Here is a 21127-nt window from a genome sequence, read left to right as displayed (position 1 = left end):
CCGTATCATGTGGACTACAGTGATTGTTGCGTAAGAATAGTTGAAATACTGTCATTGAAATATTAATTGTAATTACATCAACCGTATTATGTGGACTACAGTGATTGTTGCGTAAGAATAGTTGAAATACTGTCATTGAAATATTAATTGTAATTACATCAACCGTATTATGTGGACTACAGTGATTGTTGCGTAGGAATAGTTGAACTACTGTCATTGAAATATTGAGAATAAGTACATCAACTGTATTATGTAGACTACAGTGATTGTTGCGTAAAAATAGTTGAACTACTGTCATTGAAATATTGAGAGTAAATACATCAACCTTATTATGTGGACTACAGTGATTGTTGCGTAAGAATAGTCGAACATCTGTCATTGAAATATGGAGAGTAATTACATCAACCGTATTATCTGGACTGCAGTGATTGGTGCGCTATATAAGTTCGTGTACTGTCTTTAAAATATTGCCTGGAACTACAATAACCGAAAACGTACAGTTAGTCGAACGGCTAGAGTGTCGAAACCCGGCGAGTCGAAGTTGAATTTGTGGAAAACAAATACTGTGTTTAATGATCATTTTTCGCGGGGTACTGCTGTTTCTTCAACCAGCGTTACACCATTCCTTCATTACTTGTCAACATGAGGTGTTGTGTATTTCTCTCCACATGGTGCACCGCGGGCAACGTTAAACTGGAGAAAAAAAGTACTACAGCTTCGGTGTTTCGCTTATAGATGGGGGTGTTAGGGTAGTCTACCTCTATGTTTTCAACCGTAACTACCCGGGTTTGATCCCCGTCTGAGTCACGAGAGAATTTGTGATAGACAAATCAGGCACGAGGGGTTTTTCCCGGGTTTCCCCCCGTTTTTTATTTGGTTATGTAACGACTGTGTATCACTATACTATGGTCTGTCCCAGGAACTTTTAGAGTAACTTCACGCATATAGGGGCGAAGTCTATCTGTGCCGTGTATTGCGGGCAGCATCAGCTCGAGGCCGCTAAGGGGTAAGGTGCTCGTGATAGAAGGTAGAGCTTCAGATAGAAATGATACCCTCTCTGCAAGCGATTGCTAGCTTCGTTCAACCAACACCTCCCCCCAGAGCGGTCATTGGTCCTAGACCTCCCACATACCACTTTCGCAGAGATCTTGTTTCGTCTTTCTACTCTACAGATTCTTGAGACGGACAATAGGTTATTTATCGTCGATGGAATTGGTGATAGAGAGATGGTATTAGGCGAGATGATGTCGAGGATTTGCCATACATTAGCCGACATTCGCCTTACGGCTGGGGATAACCTCAGAAAATTCTCCCATTTCTCATCACCATCATCATCATCATCATCATCATCATCCCGCCATACTCTACAGTCAGCCTCACTCTGCGAGATCTCGAGCCAGGCCACAAAAACAAATAAAAAATGGTTAGAAGTGTTGTTTGTGTTTATTAAAGACTATTAAAAGTACTATTAAAAATGACACAGAGTCAAGTGTGCTGTTATCCACTAAAAAAATCAACCGAATCAAAGGGCCTCCAATGATTGCTGTTTAAAAGTAGTCGCTCAAAATATACAAATATGAGAAAATTCGTTGGACGTGAGTTCGAATCTGTATGATTATCGAGTTTAATTTTTTTCCCGAGGTTTTTCCAAACTGTCCGGTGAATATTACTTAAGCTCATAGTCAGTCCACGATCTTATCTACTACTACCGCTACTGCAACTGCTACTGCTACTACTTTTTGTTTGTTTGTTTTTTTTTTTTTTACTTTAACATGTTTAAGTTCACTAAGGAATAATTCCAGAGTAGCCTATCCAAGCTACAAGCGAAGCGTGATTCCTATTATTCGCAGAGTCCGGCAGAACGATCTGCCCGATTAGAAACATAAATAATAAGAATAACATAGAGCCTATTCCAGAAGAATGCTTGCCATTTTGATATTACTTTGTTTTAAAGATAATATCGTCCAAATGCTTGCCCTTACGAACTATACACTCCTCAAACAATGACTGTGTATGTCTGTATTATTCCAAATTCTGCAACAACACACCAAACAGTAACGGAGAGGTCGCTGATGCATTTCTCGAGGATTTTCTGGGGACCAATATGGAATGTTTTGTTTGTTGACGCAGCCCGACAAATGAAAATGAGCTTAGTCATTACTGAGCACAACAGCATCGACTGGAGCTTTCTCCATTGGCCTCGGAAGCATCTTGGCGGTTGCGCCAGTCACGTGGAAGTTTCTGATCCACCATAACTTTGTAGGGACGGAACTTGAGGTCTAGGTGTAAGATTCATCTCACACTCCGATCAGATATTCCCAATACCAGAGCATATTTAATGGATGAATGTCGTGGAGATGTGGTACAGCTGGCGCCAGCGTTTTTGGCGTGTGTCGTAGATATATAGTGCCCGTTTTTGAGCATGTTGCTAGTGCAGCTGAGAATGGTACCACTTCTTATACACGTCACATCAGCCATTTGTCGAGCACAGTTGTCAGACTGACTGCGGCAAATATAAAACACTCGAACTTAACGTTCCCATTACTCATTTTACACGCCAAAAACGGTGGCGCGGACTGTAACAGCATGCCTCACTGCTGCGATATTCTCGGGAGCTCGAAATTTGCAACATCTACCGGACGACTTCTGCTTGAAAGTTAAACCTTTTGTCTGACTTTCTCACCCATATCAGTAGGGTTTTCTTATCAGGAATTCTTTCTTGTTGACCTACTCTAAATTGGGTACGAAATTGCCACAGCGTTGCAATCACAGTTATTTTTTTAAAATGCTCAACAATAGAATGCACGATGTTCACGTGTCCATGCCATGACGGTAACTGCAATGGCATGGCTTGTGTTGCTCAAAGATATTTCCCACTCAAGCGCAACTATCAAGAAACCTGCATGGCGGCCAATTCAAACTGGGAAGATCATTCTGCCAGACCCTGTACTGTTCTCCAGCCAGGAGATCAACCGTGAAAGGAATGTGCGTACTATTGCGTCATCTATTGGAGCGAAGTAGATAGATAATATTACCGTTATAACGTCAGTTTAAAAAACATGCGCTCTCCTGCATATGTTATTTCCTGTATGGAGGGATTAAAAGACCAGGAGATTAACAGTAATCTAATTTTGTAACTAGGGTAATATAAGTATGTGTGTATCAGTGTTATCTTTTGTGCTGTGAGAGTTAGCCAATAGAAATACGTGTACCCACGTGTGTGACCTTATGGCATCAACATTCATTCACAGCATTACCCCGCTGTGTCTCATTCCCCTAAGACTTTATCCTGGTTGGAGTACAGTATAACCGTATAGTCCAGTGATGTCAAAGGAAGCGCATTTTTCTGACCTTGACGTTGTCCGCGGGAATCAAGCATTGGGTATGGAAGGAGCAAGGATTATGTATGTGAGTGAGGACCGTGTTGGATTAAGAAAACAGTGATGTACAAACTTCAATAAAACGTGAAATTTTATGTTGTTATTTTATATGGGTATTTGCTGTTTGATATTATCTATATTGTCTGTAAAACAAAATACTAACACCAGCTTCTTAATATTGCAGTTAATAACATAATAAAGAGTTAAGAAGGAATATTCATATAAATTTCATAGTAGTAAAACTATACTACATTAAGGGTAGTAGGTAGTGATGCCTGTGCAATGAAAAAATTTCAGTACAAAAGTTCAGTTCAATATTTCTAGGCTTTTAGTGCTCAGAATGGAATAAAAATTTCCGTGCCTATACAATCAATCATTTAGAATTCAGTGGTATAAAAGATGACTAATTAGTTTTGTATCCAAGTGCAAAATAAAGGCCTTAACTGATAATCTGTTTTCTCAGTGTACCTCATTCTTCAAGTGCACATTACTTGCTACAATCTTCACTCATATACCCTGAGTTTTTTTAAGTTATCTAGTAATGCATAATGTAAATTCTAAAGCAAAATTTAGTTAAATATATCACCCCTAGTGAAACAGAAAAAATATTGAACATTGTTTAATATTTTTGCAATTTTTTTCAATGCATAAATATTTTTTTTCTCGTGTTATGTATACGATATTCTTAAAACCGTAGGTCTACTATGTAAAACACAGGCTGCAGAAAACAATGTAAAAATTTAATATACATTGATTCAGTAGTTTCAGAGAAAAATGCACTTAAGTTTGGAAAATGTCAACTTATGGAAAACTGCTTTTAAAAAAAAGAAGAACATATAAATTACATGCACCTCCAAATTTAAAGAGGCCGCTTAACGGGCTTATCTGCAGAAATACCCCACAATATTTTTATATTGTTTTAAAGAGCAAGCTTTCCACTTGTTTTTAAAACACAAAATAAAAAATCGGATTTTTGACCCTTAATCACTACCTGGTTCCCTTAAGTGAATGGAACATCATTCATAAAGAAAGTGATATCCCAAAGAAAGATAGTAAGTATGACATGGTAAGTTGGAATTGATATTGATGGTATGTTTAGCCTTATAAAAGTAATCAATAAACTAATCAAAACAATATTACAGTACAAAGCAAAGTTACCTAGCTGTATGTTTCAACTGTAACTAATATTACATAACAAAACCCTTATCGCATTATGCTTTTAAGGTGATATTTGTGCGCAGCTTCCTTTCATCAGTAGGATTAAATTTTCTCGAAATCTGCTGAGGCTATAGAGCTGACGTTTTTACAATACTTGGGCACATATCTTCGTTTATTATGCAACAGTAGTTCCTTTGTTCATTCATTTTCTTAGAAACACTTTCCATGCGAATATTTTCAAAATTTTCAATACGTATCTTTTTTTTTTAATTGGGTTATTTTACGACGCTGTATCAACATTTAGGTTATTTAGCGTCTGAATGAAATGAAGGTGATAATGCCGGTGAAATGAGTCCGGGGTCCAGCACCGAAAGTTACCCAGCATTTGCTCGTATTGGGTTGAGGGAAAACCCCGGAAAAACCTCAACCAGGTAACTTGTCCCGACCGGGATTCGAACCCGGGCCACCTGGTTTCGCGGCCAGACGCGCTGACCGTTACTCCACAGGTGTGGACATACGTATCTTCAGTAGTACATATTTACGGTATATTATATTTACGAAAACATTGTTTCAATACCTGTAAGGCTACTAAATAAACATATCTGAAAATTTCATCTTTCTGTAAAAGTTGAAAAATACTGCTTTTGAACAAAAAGGAAACTCGTAAAAAATGAGGATTAAAATTGAAACTTAAATTCTTATAATGCACTTATACTTCTCAGATAAATCTAAAAATTAACATGGATATAGTTTTAATAAGTTTTCTTCCCTTTATCTATTGAATCAGTGCTGGCCATCGCTGTACATAGCTCGACCAAGCGGCATATACCACCTCTCTCCTCTGTCTCTTTCCTTTCCGCTGTAAAGCGCTCAGACTCTCCTGAGCCCTAAGCGCCTATGGGCATCAGTTGAAATGACTGGTATAGTCTATACACCTGACGCTACATTAAAAATATGCTTAGCTTATGCACACTTGTAAAGCCGGCTGAATTATGTAACATACGAAATATAATTGTATTATCTTTGATAATATAAACTGAATCGATTGATATAGCAGACTATACTGTGATTTATTTCTTAATGAAACCTATATACCGAATGTCCGTGTTTTATAAAAAAGGAAAGGATGTGTTTTAGAAAAAAAAAAACTTCCTAACAGAAGCAATAATGGAAGAGATGAATCATATTGCCGTGTAGCCATCTCATTTGATACCGGAAACTTTGGTAAAACAATTCTCCTCTAACAGGACTGATTCAATTTGAGAAGCGAGTTAATCAAATGCCCCCCCCTTCCCTCTTTTCAGACAACTACGACTTCGATAAATTAAAAAGAGTTTCTCACGCGACGTGTGAAAATAACATCGGCCGTGGGGTGAGATGGATTGAACCATTAAACAAATAAAACTTTCCCATGACTAAGGTTCCTGGTAAAGCTGAGAGTAATACACAGTGGGCATGCACAAAGGAAGAGGACAAAACCATGAAGGTACGTGTACAATGCACTTCATCAAATAACATTTGTATGGTCCTAGTAACTTACAGCTGAAATATCCTTTCAGTCTGTTCTCTGCAGTGGCTGAAGAAGCTGCGTTTCTGACTAACTCTTGTGCACCTTGTTTGATATAGGGCGGGCCAATGAAGATTTTGTAATTGGTTACTTTACGACACTTTATCAACTGCTATGTTTATCTGGTGTCTGGAAGAGGTGAAGGCTATGCGAGGTCGGACAATAAAGTAATAAGCAGGCTTCGAGACTTGGGACCCGATACAATAAGTTTACTGTGCATGCACTATAGGTTGTTGACTCGCTGCAGGTAGTGAAAGGTGTTCAGGTAACAACGTTGCTATTTAGAGTAGAGTACGGTAGTATGGGGTAACACACACATATGTAGGCATTCTGAACGAAATTTATATTACACAATGACAATGTCAAAAGAATGTGAAAAGCATTTATTCTTCTGTCTTGTCCACACCTGTGGAGTAACGGTCAGCGCGTCTGGCTGCGAAACCAGGTGGCCCGGGTTCGGTTCCCGGTCGGGGAAAATTACCTGGTTGAGGTTTTTACCGGGGTTTTCCCTCAGCCCAATATGAGCAAATGCTGGGTAACTTTCGGTGCTGGACTCCGGACTCATTTCACCGGCATTATCACCTTCATCTCATTCAGACGCTAAATAACCAAAGATGTTGATAAAGCGTCGTAAAATAACCTACTAAAATAAAAAAATTCTTCTGTCTTTTATGAGCATTTGTGTTTAATTATACACAGTGTTAATGGTGGAAATAAACATGTAGCAATTTTAATTTCTCCATTTATCCTATTGGTCGACTTTAGGAAGTGCAGTTACAGTACCGAATTGCAATGTAATTACTACAAGATACATTTTCAGTGTCTCAAACGTAAATCTTTTTCGGTTATCTGCCAAACACAGTTTGCACTGTGAAAAGCTGCGCTCTACGTCGTATGACGTGATAGGAGCAAAACGAAAAACCCCTAACTTCATTGCAGTCTCTAAGAGAGAGTCCTTTATTCTCGGGTGACTCTATGTCCACTAATTACACAGTGATCCATATCCATTATTTTTACATAAAATTGATTTCCACTTCTGTTTTTACACGTTCAGTAACCGGTGTACTTGGTGTCTCATTAATTATGTGTCATTTCCACTTCTATTTTAAACGTTCAGTAACCGGTGTACTTGATGTCTCATTAATTCTCTGTGTCATTTCCACTTCTATTTTAAACGTTCAGTAACCGGTGTATTTGGTGTCTCATTAATTCTCTGTGTCATTTCCACTTCTATTTTAAACGTTCAGTAACCGGTGTATTTGGTGTCTCATTAATTCTCTGTCATTTCCACTTCTATTTTAAACGTTCAGTAACCGGTGTATTTGGCGTCTCATTAATTATCTGTGTCATTTCCACTTCTATTTTAAACGTTCAGTAACCGGTGTATTTGGTGTCTCATTAATTCTCTGTGTCATTTCCACTTCTATTTTAAACGTTCAGTAACCGGTGTATTTGGTGTCTCATTAATTCTCTGTGTCATTTCCACTTCTATTTTAAACGTTCAGTAACCGGTGTATTTGGTGTCTCATTAATTCTCTGTGTCATTTCCACTTCTATTTTAAACGTTCAGTAACCGGTGTATTTGGTGTCTCATTAATTCTCTGTGTCATTTCCACTTCTATTTTAAACGTTCAGTAACCGGTGTATTTGGTGTCTCATTAATTCTCTGTGTCATTTCCACTTCTATTTTAAACGTTCAGTAACCGGTGTATTTGGTGTCTCATTAATTCTCTGTGTCATTTCCACTTCTATTTTAAACGTTCAGTAACCGGTGTATTTGGTGTCTCATTAATTCTCTGTGTCATTTCCACTTCTATTTTAAACGTTCAGTAACCGGTGTATTTGGTGTCTCATTAATTCTCTGTGCCATTTCCACTTCTATTTTAAACGTTCAGTAACCGATGTATTTGGTGTCTCATTAATTATCTGCGTCATTTCCGCTTCTATTTTAAACGTTCAGTAACCGGTGTATTTAGTGTCTCATTAATTCTCTGTGTCATTTCCTCAACCAATTTGAGGCCTTCCGGCATCTCTTGCTCTGACTTTTCTAACCGTGTAATAGTTTCAGACACAGTTTGAAAATATATTTGTATGAAAACCAAATTATTCGTCAGAACCTTCAAATCCAGAGCGTTTTCCTTTGCGTATTTGTTGGCTTTCATTCTACAGTACCCCCACCCACTGTACGCTTTACCAACATACTCAGTACGCCGTTATGCAGATTTCCCACTGAACTTTTCTATCGGGTCCGAAGTCTCGAAGCCTGGTAATGAGACTGATTTTTTCCCGACTGATATACGGCAACCCTGAAGCCTCCTACCAGAGACACGTTTGAACTTGATCTTTCCTCCACCCGATTTGCAACTGGCGCCACCCTGCAAGCCAAGAGTGGAGAGTAGAGTTGGACAACACGATTCTTTTTCAGAAGTCGATTCCAACGATTCATTCATACATTACGAATCGATTCTAACGATTCGTTCACGATTCTTCTCAGTCTGCGATTCCAACTATTCTTTTGAATCGTCAACGAGTTCACGATTCTTCCTACTCTGCGATTCCAACGATTCGTCAACGAACGACTTAGAGGACACTTTCCTTTGCAAACCACGCGTAGAACAAAAACGTTCTACATCTCTCTCATAGATGGCATAAGAGGCGAGACATTGGATTGTCTCTTTCTCATTGGCTGGAACCATTCAGTATGACCTCCATTAGTCTACAAAATTACCCAAGATAATGTTTCTAAATTATAATTTATCAGCTGAACCTTATTATGAAGTACATTTGTTGCATTACCGGTACATCTCTATTTAACTATGCAAATTTCAGGTTCGTGTTCATTATTTTTCACACTTTACAAATGCAGTATTTTGATTTCGCTCTCGTTCGGGAGCATTCGGCACGGCTCGGAAATGTCCGTTGACAGGTTACATCAAACAAGTAAATAGAATCGTGGGTTACGATACCATGTCAATTCGTTACTATTCTTTTGAACGACGATTCGTTACGATTCTTTTGAACGACGATTCGTTGATACCACGAATCGATTCTTGCGTTTCTTTATTATTAGTCGTTCGAATAAACGATTCGTTCACGAATCGACACAACTCTAGTAGAGAGTAGCTGCCTGAATAATGGAGTTGTGCGTTTGCTTCTCGTCAATACAATGGAACTGCATAATATCGCGCAGTGATTTACCATCTTGTTTTGTGTGAAACTTGGTGGTCAAAATGCCATGATAACGTTTGGCAGGCTTTTGGAAATGAAGTGATGTCAAGAGCAAAAGCTTTCCGATGGCATAAATTGTTTGTTGAGGACAGAAGCAATGTTGAAGATGCACACTGGAGAGGTTGACCAGTAACTGCACACTCAGATGGCAACATCGTCAAGGTACGTGAAGTTCTACGAAATTATAGGCGATTTGCAGCAAAATTATAGCACAAGAATTGAACATGAATCGGGAAACTGTTCGCCTAATTACAACTGAAGACCTAGGTGTGAAAAAAATTGTGCAAAAATGGTTCCAGAAATCTCACCGGACAACAATGAGATGAACGAAGAGATATGGCTGCTGATCTGTTTCAATACTACCGCAATCTGTATTTTCAACTGGCCTTGCTCCATGGGGTAGCTCAGTTGGTAGAGCATCTGGCTACGGACTGGAAGGTCCGGGGTTCGATCCCAGGTGGTGGCAGGATTTTTTCTCGTTGCCAAACTTTCAGAACGGCCCCGAGGTTCACTCAGCCTCCTATAAAATTGAGTACCGGGTCTTTCCCGGGGGTGAAAGGCGGTCAGAGCGTGGTGCCGACCACACCACCTCATTCTAGTGCCGAGGTCATGGAAAGCATGGGGCTCTACCTCCATGCCCCCCAAGTGCCTTCATGGCATGTTACGGGGATACCTTTACCTTGCTCCATGCGACTTCTTCTTACTCCTAAAGGTGAAATCAGTTGTGAAAGGACGCAATTTTTAAACAACATAAAACATCCGAAAGGCCCGTAACCCAGGTATTCAACAGACTCTCAAAACGAGTTTCACAGCTGCAGCCAGCAGCGGCAGCAACGTTGGAATAAAAGTGTGCAGTCTCAAGGAAACAACTTTGAAGGTAGCTGGTTAAAAATTTAAGTAAACGTGTTTTTTAATAAACCAGTCATTATCACCATTAAATCGAGAAAAATTCGTTCCGGCACCGGGAATCGAACCCGGGACCTCTCAGCTCTGCGCGCTGAGGGCTCTTTCCAACTGAGCTATGCCGGGACACGATCCACGGTGCCGGTCGAACTCCTCTCATTGTACATTGCCGGAACGAATTTTTCTCGATTTAATGGTGATAATGACTGGTTTATTAAAAAACACATTGTACAATGAGAGGAGTTCGACCGGCGCCGTGGATCGTGTCCCGGCATAGCTCAGTTTGAAAGAGCCCTCAGCGCGCAGAGCTGAGAGGTCCCGGGTTCGATTCCCGGTGCCGGAACGAATTTTTCTCGATTTAATGGTGATAATACACATTGACTACTTCATAGTAGTCGTATTAATATTCAATGAGGATGGCGAGATCTCAGATAATGAATATTTGATGTATTAAAATGTTTACAGTTATCACAAACTGTTGTTGAGTATGGCCATAATAGTAATATGCGTTACAAGAGCGGTTGAAGTTTTCATGTTCGAGGAAAAGTTTGAAAAAGCGAAACGTAGTTGAGCTTTTTTAATTTCCGAGAATTGAAAGAAAACATACCGCTCGTGTATCGTACATTATTTTGTGCAATGATCGTTTATTACATACCTGAAAGAGGAATTTCTAATTAGTTGCAATGAAATCTCCATCTTGGTTTCTGTTCAATGACGGCAATTTTGGAAAACAAAAATATCTATCTTCAACATTGTTGCTTTAAAATGTTTTCTGTGTTTACTATACTCCAGCAGGCCGTGATATACGTGTCTTCCCCCCCCCCCCAGTCTATAAATCAGAACTTAAAACAAACGGCTTCCTTAATGTTACATGCATCACGAAATGCAGTAACTTTAGTGGAGTTGTAGAGTTTACTTAATTTTTGCAAATATTTAAAAACAATAATTAACAGTGCAATTTAGGTGAAATTGCAGTGGTAAGTTCCCAATTTATAATTATTACTATATTGAACGTCTCTAAAAATAATATGTTAAAAGCCTAAAGCAGTAAAATGAATGTCACTTAAGCGGTAAGAAGAGGGAAATTGTTATGTGTGTTCGGTTGGGAATACTCAATGTGGAATTTTAGACTTACCGCGGGTTGGTTTTGTGCGGAAAACAAGCAAATACGCACGATCTCGCACAAAAGTCATTTAAATATGCGCTCCTGCATATTGACTTACATAGGTTTAAATGCAGGTAGTAGGCCGTAAAACAGTACAATGAGAGGAGTACGACCGGCACAGTGGATCGTGTCCCGGCATAGCTCAGTTGGAAAGAGCCCTCAGCGTGCATAGCTGAGAGGTCACGGGTTCGATTCCCGGTGCCGGAACGAATTTTTCTCGATTTAATGGTGATAATACACATTGACTACTTCATAGTAGTCGTATTAATATTCAGTGAGGATGGCGAGACCTCATATAATGAATATTTGATGTATTAAACCAGTCATTACTTTATTGTCCGATTTCGTAATGCCAGCGAAAGGAGTCTAGCGTCCAGCGCCGAAAGTTACCCAAACTTTGCTCTTAAGAGTTGATCGGAGGGCAAACGCCTCAACCGACCGAGCTACGCCGGTGGTAAGTTGGCTGACTAGGATGTAAACCTGATTCAGTATAAGTCTGTGAATATCAGTAAACACATGATGTAAAACATACTGATGAAGTAATAATAATTTACACATGCATACATACACGCACGCACGTACATACATACATACATACATACATACATACATACATACATACATATATATATACATATAGCTCGCGCAAGAAACGATTACCGAAAACCAATGGTGGCGTTGCAGTCTGTTTTGACGTGTGTATGTAGGCACGCCGAGGGAGGAGAGATGCGACCCGATGGAAGTACTGTCTCTTCCAAGAAGATGAACAAATGAGGTCATCGCTGTGGAAATAAAGAACGTAGCAAGAGAAACATTCGAAGCTAATTAAACGGGCAACATATGTTTACGAATGAAATAATACCGTGCGATACAAGACACGTATTCACATGCAATGGAACAAACTAAAGTCGTAAAGTAACTATCACAACCCAAGACTGTTTCTATCGATGTCATTTCTCTTCCGACTGTACTCTCGAATATCATTCAAGTTATCTCGTAACCTTTCCTGTCGCCCGCTCTTCCTTATCGCAGTGTTTGATTCGCATTCCTTGCGCGGTAATCCGTACTTGCGAGACCTATACGTACGAAGTGCTCCAACCACGAGAAAGTATCTGCATGATGAGACGAAAGGGAGTAATGCTGTGAATGAATGTTGATGTCAAAAGATGTCATAAGGTCACACACTTGGGTACTCATATCTCTATTGGCTCGCTGTCACAGCACAAACAATAGCATTGATACACACATGTTTATACTACCCTAGTTACAAAATTAGATCACTGTTAATCTCCTGGTCTTTCAATCTCTCCATACAGGAAATAACAAATGCAGGAGAGCACATGGTTTTTAAACAGACGTTATAACGATAATATTATACAGGGACATCATTTTATTTTTACTTCAATTTTTATTGTACCTGAGTTTTTGAATGTACTTCACTCCCACCCCTTCTACTAAGGAAGTTCCAACTCCACACAGAACCAAGACCGCAGATAGTAAGCAGTACTGAGTTACTGAGTATAGTACGTTCCAGAAATATGTTCGCATTTTCCAGTGGCGAAAGAGCTTTCAATATTGAATCATATTTTCGCACAGGTACTGTCCGTTTTCCTACGTCGCATCCCGATTTCCCCCACCTGCTTCTGCTCGCCCCTCTGTAAAAGCTGGGCTGTCTTAGCTCTTTTCTGAAAACATTAATTTCTCTTAGGAATTGGACGTTTACGTAATATTATACAGCTGTTTAATTTAACTTAAATAAAAGGGCCTCGTTAAGTAATTAACTGTCACGTGATTTCCTCCCTTTCTACAATCCTGCGGCATAACCACTTGGACGGACAATAGATAGCATGTCTGAGTAATTTTTTATTTTCGGGTCGGGCAGAAGTGAAGATTGAATTCACAGTACGTAGAGTAGGTACAGAATTATTTCAACATGAGTTACTAGTACGAAGGACGAAACTGGCAATTTGAATTAGATGCAATAGTCTATAGTGCGATAATATGCACACAAAAGAACTGAAGCCTGTATCGAAATGAACGGCCACCATTTTCAAAATTGTGTTTAAATATTCATATTATGATTATTTCTCAATTTAACTTCTTTCTCTATATTGTACACTAATGTGCTGTAGACAGTATAATACACACTGCATAATGAATACGTTCGCATGGATAACTCACTGCGTGAGTAAAAACATTTATTCTTAATACAGTACTGTACTTTGATTAAAGAAAAACCTAATGAAAATTATCAAACTCAAAATCGAGATATTTCCTACTTTACGTAAATGGGTGAACTACTTTTCTTCCATCCTATACCTAGTAGAGTGATTTGTGTTTTACGCCAGTATCATCGAATTCCAGTCTTGGAGGAGGGAGCAAGCGGTGTTTCCGGTTCTCTAAAGGTATAGACAGGTTAATATTAAAAATGTTAGTAAAAATAAAATGATGTCCCTGTATATCTACTTCGTTCCAATAGATGAGGCAATAGTAAGCACATTCCTTTCACGGTTGATCTCCTGGTTGGAGAACAGTATATACATACATACATACATACATACATACATACATACATACATACATACATACATACATACATACATACATACGTGTTCTGCTCACGGGTAGGTCTTTCACTGCAAGCTCAGCAGTCTCGAATCTTTTTTATTTTCTGCCTTTGGAGGCATATGATTCACATATATAATGTGTCTATCATGTGATGTCTTCTTCTGCCCCGAATGGCCAAGCAGATAACGTGATTTGATGTCACTTGGTTACTTCTTCTGAGGGAAAAATCTTTTTTTTTATCGTAAGGTGAATGTCAGGTAATCTATGATAAATCCCAGGTTATGCGAGACTTGAGAAGTCTTGTACAGCAAAAGTAACGTATACTGCTCCGTCCTGCGGCATCCACATCTCCTGACATTTTTCTAACAGTTCTGGAACAACCTGTTGCAAAGTTATAAATCTTCCCGTTCAAACGTAGTATCGGGAGTTATCCACAATGTAAGTCCAGATATTACGGGTTTGTACTGATAGAAGACTCTTCGGAGATCCAAGATTTTTATCCCATAAATATTTTTTTTCTACATTTAGTGGTTTATTGCTTTAAATTCCGACAGTGGTAAACTATCGATTATTCGGATAGTTTCTCGGTGTGTATATTCCAGCACACGGTAGTGTAACCAAATGTCGTCTCCCGAGCGCAATCTATGAGAAAGCATAAAATCGGATTAATTTATATGGTAATATGGTAAATAAAAGTTTTACTGTAGACATTAAATAAATCCATTCCACATTTTTAGTTTATTCCATTTATCTTATAAAATCAGAAATCTTTAATCAACGAAAATAAAACCATAATTATTCCATTCTCATTATCTGAAAAATGTAACAAACCTCCTACATCTATATTAAGTATTAAATTATATAATTCTGATTGTTGTCTTATGCAGTTTAAATGTCCGATTATTAAAGAGTCCTCTGAAGTTAAGTATTTAGGCATAATTTTCGATAATCATTTAAAATGGAACCAACACATTAATTACCTTTGTAATAAATTACGTAAAATAGTATATTATTTTGTTTTATTGAGGAATTACTTGACAATAAGTTTATTACGTACAATATATTTAACTTTATTTCAATCGGTAATTATGTATGGAATTATAGGATGGGGTAGCTCATTTAAATCCAATTTTAATCCACTTTATTTATTACAGAAGAAAATAATTAAAATATGTCTTCATAAACCTATTGATTTTCCATCTCAAAATTTGTTTCTAGACTTTAGTGTACTGAACGTAAGACAAATTTATTATATTGTATTAATAAAATTCATACATAAAAATCTAAATAATTTTGAATTGTATTCTCATAGTTATGAAACAAAAGGTATGAATTCTTTAAGATTGTTTGAACCAAAATGCAACATTGTTACAGTATAGTAGTAATTTAGGCCCAAGAATATATAACAAATTTATATTTAAATGTCCTAATCTTGTCAATTCTAATAGTTCTAGTATTAAATTAAAAAAGGTATGTATGAATTTTATAAAAATTGAAAAATTGTGAAGTTAAATTTATATACTATAATTGCACAGTAGACATAAGAGAAATTGTATTGTATAATTATTAATTTCAATTCAGGAATCCGCCCCTGAGCACGAGTTCTACTCTTTCAGGGGCGAGCTAAAGTTTTTCTGTATATATTATATTTTATGTTAAAATTATTAGCAAAAAAATGAATAAATAAATAAATAAATTGCAAATGAGAAGTTATAAATTTTACAAAACTTATTATATCAAATCACCATCACTCCCCAGTACATTGACTTGTACAGAATATTAAATATCAAGTAAATTGGGCAATAGTTCAGGAAAAGCCGTTTACATAGACGGCTAGACACACACACGCCATACACATAACATATTCGACAACAGAGTTGCAAAAATATTGTATTTCCGCAAAAATCTGGAAATCCGTATTTTTTGTATCATCATAATTATATTTGTAATGGCAAATTAAAAGTAATATGTATTACAGTCTATGAAAATGTACAGTAAAATAGTTAATTCGAAATTTTCTCGGGCTTCCAGCCAGGTCATAAGTTGGTGATCCACCGACGTTTCGAGGATGTTCATCTTCCTCATCTTCAGGGTTAAGTGATATCTGAGGTTTTTTTTTTGGGGGGGGGGATTTAGTGAAGTGAATTTTTAATGGCAGGCAGAGTAACTATCTCATGCCCCCATGTTTTAGATTGCTACCAGTGCACTTCATTAGAACCAGGTACCCAGCTTGGTACCTAGCTCCTTAATTTATAGTGCCAGAGGGAGTCAGCCGAGGAGCTGTGCGCCGATTGGCTGTTATTAGTGCGGACCGCGGCGAGAACGTTGCCGACGTGTCGTCTTGCTTTGTGCTTTCTTGTGCTCGCCGCGGTCCGCACTAATAACAGCCAATCGGCGCACAGCTCCTCGGCTGACTCCCTCTGGCACTATAAATTAAGGAGCTAGGTACCCAGACGATCCACAGACAGACAAAACAACCACGGAACAGCTGGAGCAGAACGTAGAACCCCCTCGACCAGCTGTTCCGTGGTTGTTTTGTCTGTCTGTGGATCGTCTGTAGACAACCACTACAGACGATCCACAGACAGACAAAACAACCACGGAACAGCTGGTCGAGGGGGTTCTACGTTCTGCTATGCAGAAAATAGAATCCTACATTGACCGGCAACTAAACAGACTACAGGACGAAATAGTGACATTCACTATTTCCTTACTCACTACAGACACAAACCCCACGAAACGACACACGACACTTGCCACAGCCAACCAGGCAGCCAGACGGCTTCTACGGAAACGAGTAGCCCACCACTTTGTTGGTAACAGGTTACGAGTCTCCCTAGCGCCACTACAAAAACGTGACTAGGACAGAACTGACCAGAGCACTGGACTCTCCACCTCTCATTAACATCTGCGGGGCATGGTGCTAACTTCACTTCATTCATATCACGATTCAACTGTCAGCGTTTACATGTCTCATATTATCATTTACAGGGGAAAATACACTACTGGTAGATGAGAGGGCAAACGGCTTTTAGCTGGGAACCTCGATCTAAAGTTAGTGAATTGCAAGTCAGGAACCAATGGAGGCATGGGATGTTTACCCTGCCTGCCATTTTAAACATCATTCTTTCTTCGTCCCCTTTCATTCATCATCCCTCAGATATCACTTAACCCTGAAGATGAGGAAGATGAACATCCTCGAAACGTCGGTGGATCACCAACTTATGACCTGGCTGGAAGCCCGAGAAAATTTCGAATTATCACGTCGCCAGGAAAGCTTCAGTAGTAAAATAGTTACATTTCAACCCCTCTGTAAGCTTATTCAGTTGAGCATAACCTTTGAATCGTTTTGTATAAATTTGTGTAAAACTCTTTACGTAATATTCAAACGTAGAATTTATAAATGAAGACATATGTTAGCTCACGTTTATATTGTGGTGCATATTAAATTACTTTCTTTAAGTATATCTTTTTAAGCTTAAGAAGATAAAATGTTATCCTACATTATTATCTAAAGATATCATATAATGCAGAAACGTTCGTCATTATAATGTGAATTATGAATGATATTTGATAAGTTACCGGATTATTAAATAAACACAATAGTGTAATAGTACATTGCGATACAAGGTTCGGAAATGCTTTTTACAAAGTCGAGGAAAAGTGTGAAAAACGAGCAGAGTCAATTTTTCAATTTCCGAGATCTTGTAATGCACTTCACAAACGTTTCTTGTACAACATTTTTTGAACGATCATATTTTAAAAATTGCAAATACAATAATATATTTTGCATTGAAACTTTAGAGCAATATTATTCCAAAGCCTCCGCAAAACTATACTGTAATGGTAACTAAGCAACATTAAGTGCACTGTAATGGATCTATTTCAGTATAGTTTTATGTTATGAAGAATTATTTCCATACCAACATGTTTCTGTGTGTTTCTAACTTTCAAGGCCTAACAACAATAGCTGTAAATAAAGAAAAAAAAAAAACACGATCGTGCAAAAATAAATATTAAGGAAATTAACTTTAAAATCTGACAGTATACTTACTTATTTGCTGGCTTTTAAGGAACCCGGAGGTTCATTGCCGCCCTCACATAAGCCCGCCATTGGTCCCTATTCTGAGCAAAATTAATCCATTCTCTATCATCATATCCCACCTCCCTCAAATCCATTTTAATATTATCTTCCCATCTACGTCTCGGCCTATCTAAAGGTCTCTTTCCCTCCGGCCTCCCAACTAACACTCTACAGTATATGCATTTCTGGATTCGCCCATACGTGCTACATGCCCTGCCCATCTCAAACGTCTGGATTTAATGTTCCTAATTATATCAGCTGAAGAATACAATGCGTGCAGTTCTGTGTTGTGTAACTTTCTCCATTCTCCTGTAACTTCATCCCTCTTAGCCCCAAATATTTTCCTCAGAATCTTATTCTCAAACACCCGTAGTCTCTGTTCCTCTCTCAAAGTGAGAGTCCAAGTTTCACAACCATACAGAACAACCGGTAATATAACTGTTTTATAAATTCTAACTTTCAGATTTTTCGACAGCAGACTGGATGATAAAAGTTTCTCAACCGAATAATAACAGGCATTTCTCATATTTATTCTGTGTTTAATTTCCTCCCGAGTATCATTTATATTTGTTACTGTTGCTCTCAGATATTTGAATTTCTCCACCTCTTCAAAAAATAAATTTCCAATTTTTATATTTCCATTTCGTACAATATTCTGGTCACGAGACATAATCATATACTTTGTATTTTCGGGATGTACTTCCAAACCTATCTCTTTACTTACTTCCAGTAAAATTCCCGTGTTTTCCCTAATCGTTTGTGGATTTTCTCCTAACATATTCACGTCATCCGCATAGACAAGCAGCCGATGTAACCCGTTCAATTCCAAACCCCTCTCTGTTATCCTGGACTTTCCTAATGGCATACTCTAGAGCAAAGTTAAAAAGTAAAGGTGATAGTGCATCTCCATGCTTTAGCCCATAGTGAATTGGAAACGCATCTTACAGAAATTGACCTATACGAACTCTGCTTCTAACAGTGTACACAACATGATAAACGAAGAGAATTGTTATGAAACATGCAAAACGCATAAGGATAAAGTAGGGCCTGTGTGTCATTTCTGTGACACTAATTTTTGTACCTGAGAAACATAATAGTCTGTGGGCTATTTTGAAAAAGAGTCGAAGTCTGTGAACTTAGTAATTAGGTGATGTACAAACTGCCTTGCAATTGTTATATTCGCGATTTTTAACACGATTACGTTGTCACGTTACATAAAATATATATATTCGTGACACATTGATACATCGAGTGTGGGTTATTGCATTTAGCTTGATAATCGACTGAATCGATAACTATCACTGACAGCTTCACATGAACCCGTCAAACCGAGGGAGGCGTAAAAATTTGTGAAGTGTTAATTATGTCTCTAGTTCACTTTATGCACTCGGTACATATATTATACGTTGACTTATCAGTTTGGATGATCTAAATCAGCGATAATAATATGATAGTATTAGTAGATATTATTTGTTTACTTGTGTATTGATTCATTCACTCATATAATCATTGAACTATTCCTTAAATATGCAAGGGTGTATTTGGATCTTTATTTCTCTTTTTCGAAAGGGCATCAGTCAATTAACGTAAATTTTAGGACAACAAAAAACTATATTAATTGAAAGAGAGGTTTACAAAATAATTTTTGTATTTTTTATGTTTATTCATCGTGCGAGATATTCTGGAAAGAATTTGGTAGGTCAGATCATGGCGATTACTGTTTTATTCCAGTAGGCCTAAGCCACATAACGTTACCTCAGAACAACAGTGGGATATCTTGCAAAAATCATATTTTAAATAATGAGGATAAAAATTGCTATTGAACATCGAGTGCAATGTGTAAACAATGTTTCTTGTTGAATAATTTCAATGGAAAAATTGTTCGGGGGCCGGGTATCGATCCCGGGACCTCTGGTTGAACGTACCAGCGCTCTACCAACTGAGCTACCCGGGAACTCCACCCGACACCGTCTCAACTTTTCCCTTTATATCCGCACAACTCGCGTGGGCTGACGAAACGCCAGAGACCCGCACCGAGTGCACACAATCTCTGTGTGACTTGGAATTGTGGTTTTCTGTTAACGTACACAGTGACGTATATATTATGCAGCTTGAGACGGTGTCGAGTGGAGTTCCCGGGTAGCTCAGTTGGTAGAGCGCTGGTACGTTCAACCAGAGGTCCCGGGATCGATACCTGGCCCCGGAACAATTTTTCCCTTGATATTATTCAAATCTGCTTTATAGGCAGCTTTACCTGAAAGACTAGATTTACATAATATATACGTCACTGTGTACGTTAACAGAAAACTACAATTCCAAGTCACACAGAGATTGTGTGCACTCGATGTGGGTCTCTGGCGTTTCGTCAGCCCACGCGAGTTGTGTGGATATAAAGGGAAAAGTTGAGACGGTGTCGGGTGGAGTTCCCGGGTAGCTCAGTTGGTAGAGCGCTGGTACGTTCAACCAGAGGTCCCGGGATCGATACCTGGCCCCGGAACAATTTTTCCCTTGAAATTATTCAAATCTGCTTTACAAGGAGCTTTACCTGAAAGACTAGATTTGCATAATATATACGTCACTGTGTACGTTAACAGAAATCCACAATTCCAAGTCACACAGAGATTGTGTGCACTCGATGTGGGTCTCTGGCGTTTCGTCAGCCCACGCGAGTTGTGTGGATATAAAGGGAAAAGTTGAGGCGGTGTCGGGTGGAGTTCCCGGGTAGCTCAGTTGGTAGAGCGCTTGTACGTTCAACCAGAGGTCCCGGGATCGATACCCGGCCCCGGAACAATTTTTCCCTTGAAATTATTCAAATCTGCTTTACAGGGAGCTTTACCTGAAAGACTAGATTTGCATAATATATACGTCACTGTGTACATTAACAGAAAACCACAATTCCAAGTCACACAGATTGTGTGCACTCGATGTGGGTCTCTGGCGTTTCGTCAGCCCACGCGAGTTGTGTGGATATAAAGGGAAAAGTTGAGACGGTGTCGGGTGGAGTTCCCGGGTAGCTCAGTTGGTAGAGCGCTGGTACGTTCAACCAGAGGTCCCGGGATCGATACCCGGCCCCG

Source organism: Periplaneta americana, chromosome 13 (assembly GCF_040183065.1).
Source record: "Periplaneta americana isolate PAMFEO1 chromosome 13, P.americana_PAMFEO1_priV1, whole genome shotgun sequence".
NCBI lineage: Eukaryota > Metazoa > Arthropoda > Insecta > Blattodea > Blattidae > Periplaneta > Periplaneta americana.
Note: the sequence above shows the minus strand (reverse complement) of the source record.